A 23,053-nucleotide genomic window follows, 5' to 3' on the forward strand; every position below is an offset into this window, starting at 1 on the left:
CTTAATATTAGTGTCCCTTGGCCACTGGGTATTATTCTTTGCTTAACAATGAAGACTTGTGTTTTTAAATAGTTTTGTTTTTCTACTTTGAATGTGATTACTCAAATAGTTGTTAACAACTGAGTTGTGTCCAAGACATTAGAGCCAACTTTGTCTGTGAGCTCTGCTTTTAAAATAGATCCCCAATTCAATCACTTCTTGTCACTTCTACTACTACCACCCTGATCCCAGCCTTGCTTTCTCACCCGGATTGCCGCAACTAATCTCTTAGCTTTCACTCTTCTCTGCCTCCAGTGTATGTATTCTCCACAGTGTAGGTACAGGAATTCTTTAGAACAAAAGTTAGATCTCTTCAACTTCCCTGCGCAAAACCCTCCAACGGTTTTTTCTTCTCACTCAAAAGAAGAAGCAAAGTCTGGGTCATAGCAGTCAAGGCCCTGCATCACCTTCTGTGCCTTTTCCCATTCCCTGCTCTATTCTAATCATATTGTCCCCCTTACTGAGTTTCATACACATCAAGTAGCTCTGGCCTCAGGATCTTTACACTTCCTATCATTTCTGCCTTGCAAAGACTGTCTTCAGTTTGCTGCCTGACTCCACCTCCCAGTGTTTTTGGAGAGGACTCTCCTGACCACCTCATCTATCAGAGCACCCTGCTCTCTACCAGTAATCTCTCACCCCTCACCATGCTTCATTTCTTTACATGGCATTTATCAGACTAGTGATACCATGCTAAGGACCGGCTGCCTGCCGCTTGAAAAAGTTAAACATGGAGAGACAAGGTTGGTGAAAAGAAAAGCAGGTTTATTCAGAATGCTGGCATTCTGGGACGATGGCGGACTCCTGTCCAAAGGCCATCTCCTCGCTCCTAGACTGGTCAGAAGGTTTTATAGGAACATGAGAAGAACAAAGGAAAGGGGGTGGGGATGGTCAAGCAGGTCTCAGGGCTGTCCTCAGTTCGTGGGGTCTGGTCTGTTTTAAGATAATGTTATCTCTGGACTCAGCCACCATGGCCTGGGGCTTTATGTGTCACCAGTAAAAACTGCAAGGGAGTTGCAAAACGGATCCCAGTGTCCAGGCGCCTGAGGATTAAGAAATCGCTCTTTTCAGGTTAGGATTTTGTTGAGTAAATAGATTAATGAGGTATGGGTAGCCTTGAGAAAGGGAACAAAACAGAATTTTTAAGTCAGTCAGTGAGCGGAGAAACAGAGAAAACACCTGAATATCAGAATGGACCTAACTGCAAACTAGCTAAGTGTAACTACATTATTGATTCACTGAATTTCACCCTTACATTAGCAGCCATCATATCATATATTACTTTGTTCGTCAGTCTGCCTCCACTTTAGAATGTCAGTCTATGTGGACAATTTGCTTTGTTAGCTGCTCTATTCCTAATGCCTGGAAAAATGCTTGGCCCAGAGTAGAAGCTCCGTAAATGTGTGGTGAATGAAAGGATCCCAGGGTGCAGATAATGTTAAAATAAGATTTAGAAGGGGTGGCTGCACAGTGTCCAAAAATACTCTTCAAACTGTCCGGTATGTTCTATCTTTGATCAGAAATCAGTCTCCATTGTGAAATGACGACTGACATAATAAAAATGGCTAAGTAATTTTTTGAAAAACCCTCTTCAGTCCTTTCACAATCAAATTTAATTGAATGGGCATTCATGGAAATGAGAGGCTGAGAGAAAGGAGAGAAACAGGGCCAAGGTCCAATAAGGAGAGGAGGAGGGATCAGGCTGCTGATTGGGTGGGCGGGGAAAAGAGGAGGTGGGAGGGAATATGAGCCCTTGGGCTCACCTGTGATGAGTTCCTCCACTATATGAGAAGCCCCTGGAAGCCAAGCAGGGACCCTCTCTTCACTCACTAAAGAGAGCCATTTCTGTTCAGTTTCTCAGATGAAGTAAGAGACGGATGGTGCCAAATATACTCACAGTCCCAGAGATATGGAACTGGAAAATCAGATTTCTATCACTGAATGATGATTTCCATGAACTAATGTCTTATTATTAATTTGTATTCATGTATATGTTTTTATATTACTATAAAATAGAATCTATTGCCTGTAGTATATTATACTACTATTATACTACATTGTTGTTCTCATTCCTAATAATTTAAATATAATTTGTCACTTTGAACATACAAGAGCTTTTACACTTGGTTTGTTTCTCGTATTTTCATATGTTTTAGAAAGTATCTGGCATCATGTTAAATCTGTTATTAGAGATATTAAGAGCAGCCTGTCATAATTTGTGTTTACTTGTCTGGTTTTAAATGTAGACTAGGCCTCTCTTTCAAATGGGCCATTCACTTTGATCTACATTAAAGTTTTTAGGAGGCAGAATGAGTGTGGAGAGTTGAACATAACCACAGATTCTTTGCCACTTAGTCTATTAAGAGGTAGAAACAATGTTCCCTGCCTGTTTAATCTGGGCTGGCTCTGTGACTTGATTTGACAAATAAAAGATGATGGAAGTAACATAACTTATGATGCAAGGCCTTAAAGATCTGAAGAGTCTATCACTTCTTGGCCTTTTGGCTAAGATCAAGTGTAGATCTGAAGAGTCTGCGTTTGCCACTTGGAATATTCCCTACTCAGAGCCAGCCACCAGATAAGAAGTCTATTGCCCCGAGACCGCCATGCTGTGAAGAAACTCAAGTTAGCCACATGGGTAAAGGGAGGTCATGTGGAGGAAGAGTGAAGCAGCAAACAAACATGAGAATGAAGGTCCCCCTTGGACTTTCGAGGCCAGCAGAACCACTGCTTGAATGAAGCTGACTAAATGACTCCAGATGACTACATAGAGAGACAAAAAAACATCTGGCTAAGCCCTACACGAATTCCAAATCAACAGAATCATGAGCAAATAAAATGGCACCAAATTCAGGGATCATTTGTTTCATGACAGTAGAGAACTGAAACATGAAGAAACTCATGATATGATACAGATAAAAGCATAGTCCCACATCAAAAGATCTGATATGATGTGATGAATCTATGGTCCTGTTCTGTTTCTTAGCCTCTGTATTTGTCTATTTGGTATCTATTAATTACAGGGCCAAATTAATGGCCAAAGTGGTTTAAATCTCCCCTGTGATCCACAGCCCTTAGTCTGAAACCACGTTCTTTATCTAATTCTCACATATCAAGTCAATGCTTCCCCTGCCCTAAATCAACCCAGGGCCAAGTACCAGACAACTAGGGACAGCCACTCTACCCTAGAGTTCCTGGAATGATTTAAACTAGCTAATCTTAAACTGTTTCCTCAGCCTTGCCTATTCTTTCCTGTGGAAACTGCAATAACGGCTCTTATGGAAGTATGTCTTCCCCCTACTCCTTTCTATCTCCTGACTAAAATCTGATGCTTCCCTCTGTGGCCCTGCATGATATGGCATGCCCTCTCCCCTCAGGAAACATAACAAAAAAGCTTCCTTCAGAGGCACTGGCTGCTCCATATTGTCATTCAATCACCTCCATGAATTAACATCCTGTGGGTACAATTGAGTTATGGCCGAAGTATTTCTGTCCTGCGAGGAACACTAAGGTGAGAGCACCTGTGTGTGCATATCTGTTTCACTGTGTGAGCGGCTGTATCCAAGTGGACATACCCATATTGGTGCCACCAACAATGCTACTTGTGGTGAGAACTGGCAGTGTCATAGTATGACAAAGATAGAATCAAAACTGACTGCATTTTCTTCAAAGAATGTACTGGGGATGCCAAAAAATGTATACACATGACTTATATTCATCTTTTGTTTTCGGTATATATTGAGCATTAGAATTTTAATACAGTTTTTTCCTTTCTTAAAATGTGTATACAGTTTTTCTTTGGCACCCTCTGTATATGCTAATGGAAAAGCAGTGAAACACATTTCAAGGAAGCATTAGGGAAAGGAACGAATGCTTGAAATTTGGGATCAAATCCTCATACTCTTTTTTACGAACTAAGTTGCTTGAGCAAGTCACTTAGTTCTTTTGAGCTGAGTCTTCTTTTTAATAAATGTATATAATAATGGGATCTAAATTGTAAGGCTGCAGTAAAAACTCAAATGATAAATATAAAAGTATTTGGCAAACTACAAAGTGCTATACACAGACTGCATATTGTTTTCCACTGGATAACTGTGATTTACTAGTCTTGGCAGTGACTATAGAAGTCTGACAATTAAGTTTGCAAACTTGTTGCAACAATGTTGCTAACCTTTTTTGACATCAGAGGGATTATTCATTATGAATTTGTACCAACTGGACAACCAGTTAACCAATTTACTATTTGGAAGTGCTGAAAAGGCTGCTTGGAAAAGTTAGACGACCTGAACTGTTCACCACCAATTCATGGCTCTTGCATCACGACAATGCACCAGCTCACACGGCACTGTCTGTGAGGGAGTTTTTAGCCAGTAAACAAATCACTGTTTTGGAACACCTTCCCTACTCACCTAATCTGGTCCCCAGTGACTTCTTTCTTTACCTGAAGATAAAGGAAATATTGAAAGGAAGACATTTTGATGACATTCAGGACATCAAGGGTAATACAACAACAGCTCTGATGGTCATTCCAGAAAAAGAGTTCCAAAATTGCTTTGAAGGGTAGACTGGGCACTGGCGTCAGTGCATAGCTTCCCAAGGGGAGTACTTTGAAGGTGACCACAGTGATATTCAGTAATAAGATATGTAGCACTTTCTCTAGGATGAGTTCGCGAACTTAATTGTCCAACCTCGTATTATCTGCATTTTAAATTGAATGTGTAATTAGTTCACCTCTCTTATCTTATCTTAGTATCTATATATTTAACTATGTAGTTTAAATTTTTAAAAAATGCTTTCTCTTGAATAAGAAGTAGTTGGAAGAATAGAATAAGGTTTCATCTTGGTCTTGCTTTGTGCCAGTTCAAAACATGCTGCTCTCATAATAATGAGACATACGTGTTTTTTTTAGTTTTTTTTTTAAGGAAAAACCAGTGTCCATTATAACATTATGCAGGCTGACTTGTAACACTTTCTATTCGCTCTGCCAGTCTTGGGAGAATCCGTGCTATATCTGAGATGTGGATTTGTGATGCTCCCTTAAAGAGGTAATTGTACTTCCAGGAACCTTTTTTGCACCCCTGTGCCACCATGGCTGTCCTCCAGGGAGAGGCCAGCAACCCCAGGGACATCTGAGAGCCAGAAAATAGGGTTTCTCCCAGCCCTAGGGTTTCTCTCAGCCCTAGGAGCATCTCTGGGTGGCCCTCAGCTGAGTCTCAGAATCCTCTCCTCTCTGGTTCCCTAGATTTTCCTACTAGCCTCCTTCACATCCCTGGCTCCTCCTAATCCACTCAGTGACTATTTCTCTCAATCTAGAAATAGGCTCTTTGAGTGAAAGTCCTCCCTAGGTAAGAGGAGGTGCATGGTGTGTTCCAGCATCTTTGTCACATATCATACTGTTTCCTGCATTTCTGCAAGTACACCAGTGTTTGTGCAAAATGGGGATGGAATCACAGAAGTTCAGAATTGGAGGGGACAAGGCCATTTGCTCATTCTAAGGGTTCTGACATTGTTAAATGAGGAAAGGAGCTGCAGAGTGGCCTGCTAATGAAAACAGATTATAGATGATGAAGCGAAGGTCCAGAGGAGATGAGTAACTTGCACAAGACAAACATAAGACATTGTCTTTAAAGGCAGCATGGAATTGTGAAACGAAGACAGGTTAGGGGTCAGAATACCTGGTCCAGGTTCCGCATATGACATGTTCTTTCATAGACAAACCCCTGAACATCTCTGAAACCCAATTTCCTTATTTTTAAAAAGTAAATAAAAATGTCCCCTCACAGAATTGGTATGAGTCTCAAATGATAAAATGAATATGAAAGTTTTATTTCATTTTTTGGCAGTTCTCTCTCTGTCTCTCTCTCTCTCCCTCTTCCCTCTCTCTCTTCCATCCTCAGAAGCTTCTTTTCACTTTGTGTGTGTGTATGTGTGTGTGAGTGTGTGAACTGACATCAAGGAATGTATTCCTTTCAGGGACAAAGTAAGTTTCAAAGGAAAAAAATTTTTTCACATGTTAATTCTTAATTTCCATTCTTTTTACATTGTTTTGAAATGATTTCAAATGTACAAAAAACTTTCAAAATTTTTACACATTCCTACATATCCTTCCCCCAGGTGAACCAGTTGTTAACAGTTTACCATATTTGCCTTCTCATAGTGTTTGTGTGTGTGTGTGTGTGTGTGTGCATGTCTGTTTGTGTTATCTTTTTCTCTTAACCATTTGAGAGTTGCAAACATGAAGATTCATTTTCCCTTTTTCTTTCAGCATGCATTTGCTATAAACAAGTAACACTATCCTACAAAACCACAGCCTAACTATCAGAATAAAGGAGATTAACACTGACACACTGCTTTTTTTAGTCCACTGATCCCGTTAAGATTTTCTTCAGTTGTCCCCCAAATAAATTTTTTAGGTCCATGGTCCAATCGTGGATCATGTGTTGCATTTAGTTGTCATGTTTCTTCAGTGTTCTTCAGTCTGGAACAGTTCTTCCGTCTTTTCTTGACATGACCTTGACAGTTTTCAAGAGTGCAGGCTTTCTAGTAACTTTGCAAAGTGTCCCACAATTCCTGGTATTTCTCCACCGTTAGATTCATATTATGCACTTTGGGCAGGAATACTACAAAAGCGTCACTGTGTTTTTTCAGTGCATCATATCAGAAAGCATACAATATCCTTTTGTTTCATCATTGGTGCTGATAACATTTATCAGTTGCTTAAGATGTTTCTGCCAGATTCCTTCACTCCAAAGTGAAGCTAATTCTTTTGTACTTATTTAAAAAATTAATACTACTTTGTGTTCTATTCTAAAGGAGTGTTTTCCATCTTCTTTTATTCATAAGTTTATTTTTTTATCAGTATGGACCCCGGGTTCCTATTTAATTCAAAAGATTATAATCTGTTGCTATCTATTCATGTTGAAGCTCAAATTTCAATTACCGTATTCTCTGAGCACTTTCTTTCTTTCTAGGACAATAAGATATTGCAGGTACATCTTGTACTTTTATTTCCCTAGCTCTGGAATCAGCCATTTCTCCAAGGAACCCTCATTACCTTTAGTGGAGAATAGTTTGCAGAAATAAAGGTGTCAGGTTTAGGAATGCAAATTGCTATTGGTATTATAATAGATTGTTCACTTCTAGAACAACTATATAGCCATATGGGGAGAAAGGTGAACCTTAAACCTTACCTCATTCCATATATAAACATTAACTTGAGATAGATCACAGACCTAAAATAAAAGCTAAAACTATGAAGCTTCTATCCATAAAAAAACACTATAAATTAGACTTCATAAAAATGAAAAATATATTACTTATTAAAAGATGTTTTATGGGGGGCCGGCCCGGTGGCTCAGGCAGTTGGAGCTCCATGCTCCTAACTCCGAAGGCTGCCAGTTCGATTCCCACATGGGCCAGTGGGCTCCCAACCACAAGGTTGCCAGTTCGATTCCTCGAGTCCCACAGGGGATGGTGGGCAGCACCCCTTGCAACTAAAGATTGAACATGGCACCTTGAGCTGAGCTGCCACTGAGCTCCCAGATGGCTCAGTTGGTTGGAATGCATCCTCTCAACCACAAGGTTGCTGGTTCAACTTCCGCAAGGGATGGTGGGCTGTGCCCTCTGCAACTAGCAACGGCGATTGGACCTAGAGCTGGGCTGCACCCTCCACAACTAAGACTGAAAGGACAACAACTTGACTTGGAAAAAGAGTCCTGGAAGTACACACTGTTCCCCAATAAATTCCTGTTACCCTTCCCCAATAAAATCTTTAAAAAAAAAAAAGATGTTTTTAAGAAAATGACTAACAAGCCACTGAACACATATGCAAACCAATAACTAATATATAGGATAGGTAAACATTTTAGAATATATAAATAGAACACATGTATCAAGAACATATAAATAACTCCTAAAATTCAACAATAAAAAGAAAAACAACAGTTAGAAGACAGTTTGGTGGTTTCTTACACAGCTAAACACACTCTTACCATACTATCCAACAATTACATTTCTTAGTATTTACTGAAATGAGTTGAAAATTTATGTCCAAACAAAAAACTGCTCATGATCATCTCTAGCAGCTTTATTCGTAATTGCCAAAACTTGAAAACCACCAAGACATCCTTCAATAGGTGAATGGATAAATAAACTGTGCTGCATCCAGGCAATGGAACATTATTCAGCAAGAAAAAGCTATGAAACCAACAAAAGACATGATAGAACATTAAATGCCTATTACTAAGTGAAAGAGGCCACTCTGAAAAGGCTACATACTGTATGATTTCAACTATATGACATTCTGGAAAAGGTAAGACTAAGGAGACAGTGAAAAGATCAGTGGTTGCCAGAGGTGGGGTGTGGGGTAGGGGTGAATAAGCAGAAAACACAGGATTTTTAGGGAGTGAAACTATTCTGTATGGTAATTATGGACACATGGATGGATACGTTTCTCAAAACCCATAGAATGTACAACACAAAGAGTGAAGCCTAATGTAAATTATATGCAAGATGTTAATAGGAAGAACTTGTTGGGGAGGGGGGCGGGTGAGGTGGAATATGGGAACTCTACACCTTCCACATAATTTTTCTGTAAACCTGTAACTATCCTAAAAAATAAATTCACACATTAAAAATAAAAGGCAGGCAACTCAATTTTTTAAAGGGGCAAAAGTCTTGAATAAACTAATTAGTAAAAAAAGACATAGGAGTGGCTAATAGGTATATAAAAAGGTGCTTAACTTCATTCGTATAAGAGAAATACAATAAGGTACTATTTTATACTTATTCGAATTATTGAATATTTTTTAAAATTGATAATCCCAAGTAATGTTGAAAATGTGAAATGACTGGAATTCTCATACTCTGCTGGTAGGGATGTAAAATGGTACAGCCACTCGAGAGAACTGTTTGGTGCTTCCTTATACCTTTAAACATGTATCTACACTATGAGCCGGCGATTCTGTTCCTAGAATAAAAGCATGTGTTCACAAAAGATCTCTACTAGAATGCTCTTAGAGCACTGGAAACAACCCAAATGTCTATCAACAGAAGAATGGATAAAACAAATTGTGGCACATCCCTGTAATCAAAACCATCAGCAAACTACTTATACACAGGACACAAAGATGGATCCCCAAAGCATTATGTTGAATGAAAGAAGCCAACCATACCTGTGTGGTTTAATCTACATAGAATCCAAAACCAGACACAACTATTCTGTGGTGATAGAAATCAGATCAAATGTTGCCTGGGGCTGGATGTGCAAGGGAGATTGATGGCAAAAAGACACAAGGAAAACTTTGAGGGTGATGAGAGGGTTCTATATCTTAACTCTATGGTGGTTACAGGGTTCTATACAACTGTTAAAATTCATCCAGCTGAGCATTTAAGATCTATGCCTCCTACTTTATATACATACCGTATTTCCCCGAAAATAAGACCTAGCTGGACCATCAGCTCTAATGCGTCTTTTGGAGCAAAAATTAATATAAGATCCGGTCTTATTTTAATATAAATACTATATTATATTAATATATTATATTATGTTTATTAATTATATTATATTATATTTTATTTTATTATATAATGACCCAGTCTTATAGTAAAATAAGACTGGGTCTTATATTAACTTTTGCTCCAAAAGACGCATTAGAGCTGATGGTTCAACTAAGTCTTATTTTCAGGGTAACATGGTATACCTGAGTTAAAAAAAAAAAAAGACTGTGGAGTATCATCTTCAAAGACCTTAACGAAAGAACAGCTGACATAATCATTCTAATCATAACAAATCTGACATTTAAGGATAAAGAGACAAAATGTTTTCAGTACCGGGAAAAACTAATGGAACATATTTCCCAGGAGTCATTTTTGAAGATACTGCTAAAGTTCAAGTTCTAGCCATATCTCTCTCAGGGCCCATTCAGGTAAACAGAAGACACTGTTTTTCTACAATTTGTATCTGCACAAATTTCAGTTGCCATGTATTCTGGGCAGAATTGTGCCCCCCCCCCCCAAAACATATGTTGAAGTCCTAACCTCTCAGTACCTCAGAATGTGACCTTATTTGGAGACAGGACATTTCTAGAGGTAATAAAGTTAAAATGGGTTTATTAGGGTGGGCATTAATCCAACAGGTCTGGTATCCTTTTAAGAAGAGGAAATTTGGTCACAAATACATACAGAGGGAAGATGATGTGAAGACACAGAGAAAAGGCATCTATTTACAAGCCAAGGAGAGAGGACTGGAATAAATTCTTCCCTCATGATTCTCAGAAGGAATCAACTCTGCTGATGCCTTGATCATGGACTTCTAGACTTCAGAACTGTGTGAAAAAAAATTTCTTTTATTTAAGCTACAAATTGGTGGTACTTTGTCATGGAGGTCCCAGCAAACTACTACACTACAGTTTAGTTAATTAACACCACTGCCCAAAAATATGGTTCAAATGTCAGTTACCACAGTATATCAATTGAATAATTACATAAAGTACAGATTTTTCTGCTAACTGTTCAGTCCACATTATTAATATGTAAATAACAAATGAACAGCATGATAAATGACCAATCACATCACTTCTGACAGTCTGTCAGTGATTGGTCACTATACATCTGATATAGACAGCAAAGCATGCGAATTGTGTTGCATATTTTCCTCCCAGTGATAAAACCATGTGACATTTTACAAAAATGGATAAAGAGAAAGATGGAATTGTCCAACAAATGAATGCATAGCAAACACTCAAACAACAACAACAAAATAACACCAAATGTGAAATGGGAAAGTTGTTGTAATGAAAAGGATGTAAATGTCACAGAAGAAGTGACATGGGCAAATCCGTCACATTAAGGGAACTCATAGAGAAATTTCATAATATTGAAAATACAGAGGGTCAAATGTTGGAAGCTGATTCGTACTTAGAAAAGAGTTTGATAATTTGCCATGGTATAGAAAAGATGCATGTTTCATATCGTAAGTGATATTACTTATATACTGGGAAGCTATTGTGATTTTCAAGTATCTCGAGGAAGCCCCCAATATCTACCTCTGTCTCCCCTTACCAAGCAGATGTCTCTCAAGAGCTTACTAGGAAGCTACTGTGAATCTCACACCTGCCTCTGCATCTGGCTGCAACTGCCAGCAGAGTAAAATAGACTGATCCATTCCACCTTGTAAATCTCATGCCAGTACCTCTCATTGGCAAACTTTAATCCAGAATCATTTAGAAAAGGGGATTCTGGGAAACTGTTCTTTGGCTTCTCTTCTGCAATACAAAGAAAACCTTAAAATACATTGACAGTTTTTGTAAGCAGAATCATTAATTGCCACCCAAAGATGCCCAATCCCTGGAACCTGTAAATATGTTACCTTACATGTGAAAGGAATTTCACAGTTGAAATTGAGGTTACTTTAAAATAGGGAAATTATCCTGGATTATCCAATGAAATCATCTGAGCCCTTATTAAAAGTGGAAAAAAGAAGGAGAGGAGTGAATCTGAGAGATGCAGGAGAGATTTAAAAAGGTGAGAGGGACTCCACACTACCATAGCTGGCTTTGAAGATGAAGGAAGGGAGTCAGGATCCATGGTATGCAGGCAGCTTCTATGATCTGTCAGCCAACAAGGAAATGGGAACTTCAGTCCTGCAATTGCAACAGCTTGATCGTACAAGAAAACAGTTCTGACTTAGAGCCTCCAGAAAGGAATGCAGCTCTGCCAAGTCATTGATTTTGGCCTAAGGAGAAACTCATCAGACTTTGGGGCTACAGAACTGTAGGATAACACATTTGTGTTGTTCAAGTCACTAGGTGTGTGGTAATTTGTTCTAGCAGCAGTAGAAAACTAACACAGTGGTCATGCTGCATTCATAACAGGCATACAGAAAAACTAATGAGATGCATGAAAAATCTGACACAAAGACTAACTGTATTGAATCCATTGAAATGTGGGGCTAAGAGGAAAATTAATGTGGAGATTACAGTCACAGATAAAAAGCATAAATTCCATAAACACTGATAATGTAGAAATGAGGTAATTAAGGAAGAGACGAACTAGAGTAAAATTGTTAGTGTTCTTTATAGTAGGGAGTTCTTCTTACATAACTGAAGTCAAAACATATCATTCTAATTTCATAAGGTAACATGCATTCTGATATTTTAAAAGATAATGCTAAACACTTGGAGAAAACTAAACTTTGAGTCATAGAGGTAGAAGAGAAAGATGAAGAAAGTGGAAATACACTAATTCCACCACTGTTCATTAAAGGCAATGAATACTATATAAAATAATAGAGAATTAAGTGTGTTCATTATCATTAAAGGAAAAGTACTAGATTAAAAATGTCATACTTCCAAAGCATCAGAAGAAATAGACAAAAAACACAAAGAAAATATATTAAAGGCAATAGAAACAAAATAATTTGACAAAGTCAAGTCCAGAAGTGCCTGCCATTTCAATAAATACACGTAAATTTACTTTTTAAAAGACAAAAGCTTTCAGATAATACCATATAGGAAAAACCAATGTACCTAAAACAATGTGACTCAGAAACATTGATATTAAATGACAGAAAGAGTAAATGCAAGCAAAAATAAATCAGGGTGCATAATTTTAAAATCAGACTTGTTGAATTTAGGGCAGAAAACGTTAAAATAGAAAAAAAATTTTAAAATACAAATAGTAAAAACAGGAAAGAAAAAATTGTGGGGTGATTTATAATGATAAAGGGTGAAATTCTTAACAACCCAAAAAATTACAGAGTATTAATTTTCATAAGACAAAAGTAACAGGAAGTAAAATGAGAAAAATAAAAACATATGAGTAGTAAAGATTTTAATTCATCTCTGTCAGGCTATGATAGATCCAAGAAGACAAAAAAAATAAAATCAAACAAAGAAACTCTCAGTATCATAATAAGTACATCTGATTGTTAAATATTGAACCAGATATATTAGCGGCAGGATAAGAACTAAATGTCATGTTCTCAGAGTCCCAATGTGCTTCTTTGTTGCCTCTAAACCTGTGATCTCCTCTAGACAGTAACATGCAAAAGAATAAAGTTGGACTCCTACCTCAGTCCGTATATGGATAACTCAAACTAGAACAAAAACCTTAATATAAGAGCTGAAAATTTAAACTCTAAAGAAAAAACACACGTGTAAATCTTTATGGCCTTGTATTTGTCAATGGTTTCTTAGAAGTGACACCAAACACACAAGTGACAAAGGAGAAAAATAAGCAATTTGGATTTCATAAAAATTAAAACCTTTTGAGCCTCAAAGGACACTATCAATAAAATGAGGAAACAACCATAAAATGGGATAAACTATTTGCAAATCATATATCAGAGGAATACCTAATAAACAGACTATATAAAGAAATCCTACAAGTTAACAAACAGAAAAATTTCAACAAAAAATGCTCTTATGCTGTATTCCACATCCTATGACTATATATATATGTATGTATATATATATATATATATATATATATATATATATATATATCTGTATATGTTAAATTATATATGTTATATATATGTTAAATTATAGTTTGGGGGATGGGGTTATCACTTTGTGAGGGGTGTAAATGTCTATTACATTGTTTTTACACCTGTAAGTAATAGGAAAAATGCCCTTGAACAGACGTTTCTCTAAAAAAGACATACAATTGGCCAATAAGTACATGAAGAGATGCTCAACATCATTAATCATCAGGGAAATGCAACTCAAAACCACAATGAGATACCACTTCACACCAGCTAGGATGGCTATAATAACAATAATAATAAAATAATAACAACTGTTGCTGAGGATATGGAGAAATTGGAACCCTCATTCATTGCTGATGGGAATGTGAAATGGTGTAGCTGCTTTGGAAAAGGGTGAATTGTATAGTATGTAAATCATCTGAATAGAATATATACTGGGGGTGCCAAAAAAAGTATACACATTTTAAGAGCTGTTATCTGTGCTCAAGCAGTAGTTCTCCGTCATCAGAAGTGTCTGGAGGCTGATGGTAACCACTTTGAGCACCTCTTGTCATTGCAGAAGTCAAATGTGACTTGTATTCATCTTTTGTTATCAGTATATATTGAGTATTACAATTTTAATACAGTTTTTTCCTTTCTTAAAATGTGTATACATTGTTTGGCACCCTCTGTATATGAAGAAGCACTCATGGCTACACTCAGAAGTTTAGCGTAGGGTTATGCAGTGTGCCAGTCCATGCACATTGTCACTGACCTGCTGCCCCACCTTATGGACGTAGGTATTAGAGTCAGGCTTGTAGCCCCTTAGCTTCTGCAGGACTTTCAGCTTCAGTGTCTCAACTTCCGGACCAGGAGTGTATTTCAGCCTCCTGATGAAAGGCATCGGCTTCTCTTGCAGTTCATCTACATTACCAAACAGTCATGGGAGACTGATGTGAGTTCTAGCTTACCCTTACAGATTCCGGTGGGTCCTTCTTCCCCTCCATTCTACATGCATCTTTCCTTCCTAACTGCCTGTCCTGTTACCTTCAGGGCAAACACAGGACTCGGAAGCAACCGATGTATAGAGATCACTTTACCAGTTCCCACACTAGCACACAGTCAAACAATTCCTAAAATAAATGTTTCGTTCTGTATCATTTGCAGTGGTTCTGATATAACTGCCGTATAGGTCTGGTCACTGTAACTGCTGTACAGTGTTTCTGTACTGTCTCTGACATCTCTCTGCCTGAACAACATGACTGCCCACTTTGCTTCCCCGCATTGCCAAACTATGTGGCAATTCTCTCAGATATCAATTCTTCTAGTTTCATCTTATGACAATATTCTCTGAAAGCAACAGTTTATACCTTCGCTGCTCCCTTAAACCACAATTTGCCACTCCCGGTCTCCTCCACAAGAAAGTAATGTGATAAGAATACTTATAATTTTATTGATTATAATGTGTATTGTCAGGAATCATATTTTTACACTCCAATCGTTTTCTTCTCTGTCTTATAAGATTTCCCAATCTACGAAAATTTTCATTTGAAACGAGAATTTTTACATCCATTCCTTTCCAATAAAAGACATTAGATTATATCCTGAGGCAGAGTAGGGGTGGGGGAATATTAGTGTCACACTTACAGATTTTTCACACCAGTGAAAACCTGGTAATTTCTCTGAGAGTTTTATTTCAGCAGCCTGGTAGTGACTCTTAGAAATGATCAGCATGATTAGACATGGCAAAAAGTAGAGATAACGCTATGGCGTTTAAGCTAACCTCCTGTAAGATATGTTTTTTCTTTTAAGAGATACCATTTTGCTTGGCCTCAAAGACAATAGAAAATTATAGTTTAGAGGAAGAAATGACAAAAATAAAGCCAAAAGCATTCAGTTTCTCTGTATTGAAAAGTCCGATCTTGCTATTCCCAAAAGAATGGCCGATAAACCCTTGAGTTAGTTGGCCCCATTTTGTGAACAAAGTAAAACAAAATTAAAATATGGAGTATTTAGCACTACTTACTTATATAACAAATTAAACTAGATATGTACATTGTTTTAGTGAACAACTGCCTTAAGTGATTCTTCAGAGGAATAATTCATTATAAACAAAGATAAAATATGAAAGTAGTAGAAACTGATAATGATTTTTCAAAGTAACACTAACTCTTATCAGACTTTCAGAAAAAACCACTGCAGAAAATGATAAATCATAACTTTCCAATAGCATGTCCCTAGGCTTGCAGAGAAAATAGGAGGGATACATTGAAGGTTAAATTAAAGTTTATATTACCGTTAACTTAATCAACTCCACTACCTACCTCTGTAAACATGATGGCACTATATAGAAGCCCATTTCTGATGGACAGTTTCAAGATAAAACCTGTGCATTACTTCTGTTGTGATGAGACCTGTTATCTCATTAGAGTGACTCAGTGGTGAAAGGACGTTTATGACTTAACTGGAACATTAGTATGAACTGAGGTCAAAGGCATATAAGTCATCACTGTGTTTCATCACAGCTGTAATGAGGAGTGCTCTCAGGCATTCAAATAATTTGGAAATGCACTGTCTCATTATGTCCTGGAAGCCTATAGATCTTTTTTTATTGAAATATATTTCACACACAACATTGTACACATTTAAGGTGTCCATGTTGATATGATACATTTATATACTGTAATATGATTGTCATTGTAGTGATAGCACCTCTATCGCATCATGTAATAATTCCTTTTTTGTAGTAAGAATAATTAAGATCTAGTCTCTTAGCAAGTTTGATGATTATAATACAATACTATTGTGGATATTCACTATATTGTGCACTGGATCCCCAGGACTTGTCTATTAGTTGCAAGTTCGTACCCTGAAACAACGTCTTTCCTATTACCCCAACCCAACCCTCAGCTTCTGGTAACAACAGTTCTACTCTCTGTTTTCATGGGTTTGGCTTATTTAAATTCCACATGTGAGTGGTATCATCTAACCTAAGTTCCCACCAATGGATTAATGGATAATGGAATATTGCTCAGTTGTGAGAAAGAAGGAAATCCTACCACTTGCGACAATATGGATGAACCTTGAAAACATTATGTTAAGTGAAATAAGACAGACAAAGACAAATACTAGCAGGCTATAGTTTCAGATCTGAAAGGGTCCTTGGAGGCCACTAACTCCAAGGCCTAGTGTTTGAAGACCTGTTCTATTCACAAAAGTACAGGGTGAAAGTTACTAACACAATAAGGAGCTGTAGGCACTTGTGAAGAAATAACCACAGGAGCAAATGAAGTTGATTGGAGGATGACTTTGCATTTCAGTACTTTCTGACCTTGCCACTATGCAGCAGAAGAGTATAGGGTTGCCTTATGCACCTGGGTCTAGGCCATCAACATACGATCACCCCACTTCCGGTCTACTCTAGACCTATGTGAAAAGACCTTCAGAATGAAGCATGAGATTTTTCTGGGCAAAGTTCATATTTTACATGTGGCCTTCCTCATCATATCCTTATCTATTCAGATCAGAAAACTACTTGAGATATGACTATTTTCTGACCCTTTCTTTTAGTTTTTCATTTATCCTTCCCTCTAGTATTAGTAAAATTGTTTATTTTGAAAATCCCAATTTGTCATACCTTGGTGAAAAGGAACAGAAAAAAAAGACAGTTAAAAAATTGTTTATTCTTTGTCCAGAAAGAAAGTGGGTATAGCTCTCTCTTGACATGGAGTATAATAAGAACAGTAGGAAGAGAGAAATGCCAAGGAGGAGGCACAAACTCAGAGTGAAAGAAGAGGGATCCACCTGCCCAACCTCTCCTATGGGCTTGGAGAAATTGTTTCAGGAGCATCTCTTGGCTACAACCTTGAAGAGCTTATAAAGGGTAGCAACAGTAGAGTAATGGTAAGAACACTGAGAATAGTAATGGACAAATTGAAGTTAGAGTGCTAACTATGCCATATGATTTTAGGTAAGTTACCTGATCTCTTTAAAGAGACATTTCTCCAAAGAGGACATACAAATGGGCAATAGACATATGAAAAAATGCTCAACATCACTAATCATCAAAGAACTGCAAATTAAAACCACAATGAGGTATCACCTCTCCCCAGTTAGAATGGCTTTCATCAACAAGACAAATAGTAACAAGTGTTGGAGAGGCTGTGGAGAAAAAGGAACCCTCATACACTGTTGGTGGGAATGCAGACTGGTGCAGCCGCTATGGAAGGCAGTATGGAGGTTCCTCAAAAAATTACGAATAGAATTACCATATGACCCAGCAATCCCTGTCCTGGGTATCTACCCAAAATCTGAAAACATTTATCCATAAAGATACATGTGCTCCAATGTTCATTGCAGCTTTATTTATGGTGGCCAAGACATGGAAACAACCAAAGTGTCCTTCGATAGATGAATGGATAAAGAAGTTGTGGTATATATACACAATGGAATACTACTCTGCCATAAGAAAAGATGAAATACTACCATTTGTGATAACATGGATGGATCTTGAGATTATAATGCTAAGTGAAATAAGTCAGACAGAAAAAGTAGAGAACCATATGATTTCACTGATATGTGGGATATAAAACTGAAAACAATAGAATAAGAGACACAAATGAAGAAACAAAAACTCATAGACACAGACAATAGTTTAGTGGTTACCAGAGGGTAAGGGAGGAGTGGGGTTGTAGAAGAGGGTAAACGGGGTCAAATATATGGTGATGGAAGGAGAACTGACTCTGGGTGGTGAACATACAATGTGATATATAGATGATGTAATACAGAATTGTACACCTGAAATTTATGTAACTTTACTAACAATTGTCACCTCAATAAACTTTAATTAAAAAAAAGGCACACAACCTAAAAATATATATATATGTATATATATATATATATGTGTATATATATATATATATATATATATGAAGTAGTTTACAGATAGTAGGCATTCAATGGATTTTATTACTATTATCAAGTGTGGGTTAAATAGAGTGTTTCTCACAAGATGGCCTCAGGGTTTTTTGAAAATTAATTTGGGGAACGTGTTCAATAATGTTGTAAAGATTTTGTTGGGTATCCGATGGACATGCGTCCTATTTGGGAGACCACCTCAGGGATACTGTGGATGCCTGATCATGGCATTGTACACCAGAAGCTAAACATTAATGAATGCCAACTATAATTTTATATATATAATGTGATGGCTCGGTGTGAGGTCGGAGGGATGGTGGATGGGGGGAGGGGGGTTCACAGTGTGAGGGATATAAATGATGAACGTCTAAGTATTACCTTGTCTTGTACACCTGAAACTAATAAATTAAAAAAAATAAAAAAAATAAATAGAGTGTTTCTTCTGAACATGTTATATTAGTTTCTTGAGCAGATCGCTCTTGACACAGAAATGTTTGGGTGTTTGGGAGCCTGATATAAGTTTCTAAATATCAGTTGTAGGCATTGGCCTTCCATCTGAATTTTGTCATAATGGAAACCCTCTTCCCTCAGAAATTATAACTCTCTGGGTTCATTATAATTTGTGGCTATTCTAGAAGTCTTCATGGTATAAATGACATGCCTATTACCCACCAGAAATATAATCTGAACTACCCACTTGAGCTGGAACTAAATCAACTTTTCCAAAAATGAATCATAATCTTTACTAATTCACTTTGACTGCTGTTCATTATGTTTGTAATTGTGGTTGACATATTTATTGAAATATTTCCATATAAGTGGACACTCTCTGAACCAGTTAGTATATGCTAGATACCCCCTCTCTACCTAGTGTTCTAATACTGAAGAGTGGAGAACTAAATGCCAAGAAAGTTCTAGGCTCTGAGACTTATGGTCCTTTGTGTACCATGTCTTAAGAGGAAAGAGAATGTTGTTTATCATTTTAGTAAATTAGTAGACTTTGTATTTTAGGTTTACAGAAAAATTAAGCATAAAGTACATTTCTCTCTCATTTTTCTGTGTTGTGCAAACCTGATGTTGAGCCCTTTCAAGTGAGAAGTTTGTCTGCTTCTTTCACTTCTGAAAAATTCTATTTCAATTTCAAATGCATCCCCAAATTAAATGGCATTTAATAATCAATATTACTTCCTAGTGTAATTTTCTGCTACTGATAACCATTTGCAAAGGAGAAAAGGAATGAAAAATGTAGGATTTGCAGTTCCAAATAAGAAAAATATTCAAGAGAAATTCCATGAAATCTTCCTGCTCCAATAAAAACACCAATCTCAGTTCAGGGAACATAACTGGCTCTGTGAGTTGAAAAAGTCACTTTACCTAGTGAAATCCACTTTCTTCAGCTGGCTGTAAAACAAAGGAGTGGGACCGGCTCAGTAGTTCTCAACCGTGGCTGCTACAACACTGTTACCTTCTAAGACTTTCTCAATCTCACTGCGGCTGAGCCTCAGGAAGTTTGTATTTATGGGGATTATCTCTTCCCTAAAGGTTTCACAGAAGTTAAGTGTAAAACTGCCTGGGATGTGCGTATTGTGGGTTTATGTGTGTGTGTTGGTGTAGTTTTCATAGGTAAAGTTTTATCTACTGATTCAATTTCTGTAGTGGTTACAGTCTTATTCTGGTTGTGTATAGTATTCACTTATGCTTTTTTAGTCTGCTCTGTCTGCACTTATATTCATGTTTTCACTCGTAATGTTGTTTATTTGGCCGCTTTGTCTTTCTTTTTGATCCATATTTCCAGAGTTTTATCTATTCTATTCGACCTCTTTAAGAAAACTTTCTGTTGCTCTTCTCTATTCGTTTTCTTTTTCCTTTATTTTTACATTTATTTTCTTCTTTTTTACATTCTTTGGTTTGATTCTGCTGTTTGTTTTCTAATTTCTTGTGTTGCACATACTATTTACTAATTTTAAGCCTTTCCTTTTTTCTGATATAAGCATTTCAGTGTACAAAGTTCCGTTATTGCAGCTTTGGCTACATCTCACAACTTTTATTTTATTTTGTTTTATTTTATTTTTTTATTATTAGTTCCAGGTGCACAAAACAAGGTAATACTTAGACGTTCATCATTTATATCCCTCACACTGTGAACCCCCCTCCCCCATTCCCCCTTCCACTATCCCTCCAACATCGCACCCGGCCATCACATCATATATATAAAATTATAGTTGTCATTCATTGTTGTTCAGCTTCAGGTGTACAGTACATTGATCAAGCATCTACATCTTCCCTGAGGTGGTCTCCCAAATGGGACCTGCACATCTCACAACTTTCAATATGAAGTGTTTTCATTGTCATTCGGTTCAAAATATAATTTGATTTCTATCATGGCTTTGTCTTTGTCCTATGAATTATTAGGAATATATTTTAATATTTCTAAATATATTGAGAGTTATCTTTTAGTTACCTATTTCTGTTATTTCATTTCATATTAAACAAAACAAATATTATCTTGTCTATATGATATTAGTTACTATTTGTTAACTTTTTCTTTCTGGGTAAAACATAGGTAATATTACTTTCCTGACAATTTCATTTATTCATTTATTCATTTATTTTTACATAATATAATTTTCCATATTTACTGAGGTATAATTGACAAATCAAAAAATATGTATTTAATTGATGTTTTCATATGTATATATTGTGAAATAACCACCACAATCAAGCCAATTAACATATCCACCACCTCACACAGTTATTATTTTCCTTTGTTTTTTTTTTAACATGGATGAACTTAGAGGACATTATGTTAAGTGAAAAATCCAGAAACAGAAAGACCAACACTGCTTGATCTCACTTATATGTGGAAGCTAAAATAGACTCATAGAAGCAGAGAGCAGAATGACAGTTGTCAGGGCCTGGTAGAAGGGGAAAGTAAGAAGATATTGGTCAAGGAGTACAAAGTTTCAGTTATGTAATATGAATACGTTCCGCAGATCTAATGGACAGCAGTATGAATAATTTCTGGAGATCTAATGTATAACAATGTGAATATAGTTAACAATATTGTATTGTATAATTAAAATCTACTAAGAGGGTAGATTTTAAGTGTTCTTATCACCAAAAAAAAAAGTTTACTTTTTAAAATAAATGTTTCAATTGTGCTCTGGAAAAAAAAATAATTTATTTTCTAATTACTGGATGTGAGATATGTCCGTTAAATGAAATTTCCTATTTTTTTTGGTACAAATATCTTATAGTCTTAATATTCCGACTCTTTGATACATTCATTTGTGAGAGATAACTATTAACATTTTTAAGAGTTTTAATAACTTTTAATAATTTTAATAGTTTTTCACCATGATCACATATTTGTAATTTTTCTCTTTGTAGTTTGATGTTTTTGTATGTATTATAATACTATGTTAGGTTCTTATAAATCCCCAATAATATATAATTTACTATACTTTTGGCTTTATCATATTCCTTACATTACTTTTTTCCTTAAATCTATTTCACTTAATATTGATATATCCATGGCATATTAATCCTGATGTATTTTCTTCCATTCCTTTATCGTTAGTCTTTCTAGGTCTTTGCATTTTAGGCATATTTCTTATAAACAACATTTTTATATGCAATATAAGAGCCTTGATTTTAAATGACAATTATAGACATTTAATTTATTGTGATTAACGATATATTTAGATTTATTTCTATCATTTTCTTTCTGCATTTCTTTATTTTCTATTCTTTCTTTGCTTTAGTTTACCTCTCTCCTTTCCTACATTTTATTTACTAATCCACTCTTCTTTGTTTACCTCGTTCCCTATCTGCTGGTATTTAAAGAACACACTTTATTTCTATTATTTTAGATGTAATCCTTAAGATTTTAAATGAGTGACTTAAAGTCTATATTTTTGCAGCATCTCTATTCTCCTTTTGGACAATTCAAAAACCTTAGAATGCTTTTACACAGATCATTTTCTTTCATTCTCAGATATCTAGTATATTAATTCCATTTGGCTTTATACCCCTATGAAATTAGCCATAGTTATTGTTTTATGTAGTCCATGCTTAGATAACCCACATATTTATCACTGTCTTTTTCACCATTGCTTCTTACATCTCTCTCTTTCTTTCTGAGTTTAATTTCTGTCTTTATGAAGTAGTTCCATCAATAGTTACTTCAGCAAATGTCTATGATGGGTGAATTTTCATACTTTATTTCTTTGAAAGTCTGTTCATTTTTACATTACAAATTATAGACTGCTAGATTGACAATCACTTTCTTGCACTACCTGAAATAATGATTTCATTGTCTCCTGGCTTCTTTTGCTGCTTTCGAGAAGCTTGTGCCCATTTAATGGTGCGTCGTTTCTTTGTAGGTAATCTTCCCCCTTCTGACTACACTTAAATTTTTTCCCTTGTTGGTCTTCAGCTTCACTATTATATATCTACAAGTAGTCTCAGTTTTATTTATCCTCTTGTGATTCATTATACTTCCAGAGTCTGGGGATTCATATACATAAATTCTACAAAAGTATTTGAATTTTGTCCAATCTCTATTCTACTTTCTCTTTCTGGAACTTCTACTACACTTATATTGAAATGTCTTATTCTAGCCTCCAT

This window comes from Rhinolophus hipposideros (genome assembly GCF_964194185.1).
Source record: "Rhinolophus hipposideros genome assembly, chromosome: X".
Taxonomy (NCBI): Eukaryota; Metazoa; Chordata; class Mammalia; order Chiroptera; family Rhinolophidae; genus Rhinolophus; species Rhinolophus hipposideros.